The sequence below is a fragment of the Urocitellus parryii genome, chromosome 7, assembly GCF_045843805.1.
Source record: "Urocitellus parryii isolate mUroPar1 chromosome 7, mUroPar1.hap1, whole genome shotgun sequence".
NCBI lineage: Eukaryota > Metazoa > Chordata > Mammalia > Rodentia > Sciuridae > Urocitellus > Urocitellus parryii.
In genome coordinates, this window is record NC_135537.1 from 131,443,655 (window position 1) to 131,445,521 (window position 1,867).

General features: G+C 38.2%; 1 pseudogene; it reads left to right on the forward strand.

Moving 5' to 3' along the window:
* Positions 1-492: 492 nt before the first annotated feature.
* LOC144256169 (olfactory receptor 1468-like) lies at positions 493-1,432 on the forward strand (annotated as a pseudogene).
* The last annotated feature ends 435 nt before the right edge of the window (positions 1,433-1,867 follow it).

Below are 1,867 nucleotides of genomic sequence, written 5' to 3' on the forward strand. Positions count from 1 at the left end.
GAAGCACTGTATCACCGTGCTACATCCCCAGACCCTACGTCTGAGTTTAAAATGGTAATCTAAGACATTGGAGTAGATGAGTTTTTCTTGGGGGTGTATATAGATTTATAATAATGGCATATTAAAAATCCTTGAAGAACATCAACATATAAGACACAGATGGAACAGGAGTCAGTTATGTTTCCCTGGGATTAGCAGTCAGGCAGGTATAAAAAATAACAAAGCATTTTGTCCCAAAAGCCAATAGATAAGAATGTTTAGGAAAGGATAAAATATTCAAACATGTTCCCTAGAAGTTAAGAAAAAGACATCAATGATGATGCGGAGAATAGACATTCGGGCATTAAAGATTCCAATTATTATAAAGAAAATGAGATTAATTGTTATAGAATGAGTATCAGATAATGTATGTTAATAGAACTATGTTCATTTCTTTGGATTGTTGAGGGATTTTTAAAAATTATTTTCTCTGAAAGATACTGGAGATAGAGGATGACAGGACGGAACCAAACTCTCAACTCAGAGTTCCTCCTTGTGGGCCTGCCTATCCAGCCAGGACACCAGAACCTGTTCTATGCCCTATTTCTTTCCATGTATCTTACCATCATCCTGGGGAACCGCATCATCATCATTCCCATTTGCTGGATTCTCATCTCCACATAACCATGTATTTGTTTCTCAGCAACTTGTCTTTCTCTGATCTCTGCTTTTCCTACGTGAACATTCCTAAACTATTACAGAACAAGCAGAGTCAAGTTCCATCCATTCCCTTTGCAGCCTACCTAATTCAAATTTACTTCCTCCTGCTGTTTGGAAACCAGAAGAGCTTTCTCCTTGTTCTCCTTTCCTGTGTGGAGTTCATAACCTATGACAGCTGTGCAGCCATCTGCTTCTTGTACTACACTGCTGCCCTGAGCTGTCTCTCCCTGGTGGTGCTGTCCCGGGTGCTGACCATGCTCCATTCCATGTTGCACACTCTGCTCATGGCCAGACTTTCTGTTCAGACAACCTGATCTTACACTTTTTCTGTGACATATCTGCTCTACTGAAACTGGTTTGCTCTGATACTCATGTGAATGAGTTGATGATACTTATCATGGGAGGACTCATTATTGTCATTCCATTCCTTCTGATCACCATGTTCTATGCACAAATTTTCCCCTCCATATTCAAGTTTCCTTCTTTTTGCGGTATCTACAAGACCTTCTTCACCTGTGGCTCCCACCTGTCTGTGGTGTCACTGTTCTATGGTCTCTACTTATGTTCATCATCTAACAACTCTGATGTGAAAAATTCTATTATGGTTCTGATGTACACAGTGGTGACTCCCATGCCGAATCCCTTCATCTGCAGCCTGAGGAACAGAGAGGTGAAGGGAGTTCTGAGAAGAGTGTTGAGTAAGGAGACAATTCTATTCTCTGTATCATGGTAAACCTTGTGATACATATATAATTTTATCCAATATAAATGTTGAGTTTGATATTTGATTATCATTGCAGATATTTCTTTCCATGTTTCTATTCAAACAGAAAATTTCCGATAAATAAAAACTGAAATGGAGAGTGTAGTTGATGTAAAAGATAATCTCAATGACCTGATGGGAAGGTGTCCTGTTTGTTAATTCTAGCTAAACTTGAAGGCATAATTTAAATTATTTAATTGAAGTTTCTGTCTGAAGCTCTTAAACCACTAACTTATCATGTGTTCCTCTTGAAAACCATAACTTGGCTTTAAATGATAGTCTGTTCTCCCAGGTCAATGCTAAGATTCAAACAACTCAGGTCAGCAGTCACTCTTGTAAATTTAATTTTTCATTTCTAAGTAGAAATCTCTATCTGAGCAAGTGTTTATATCATTCTCAACCATT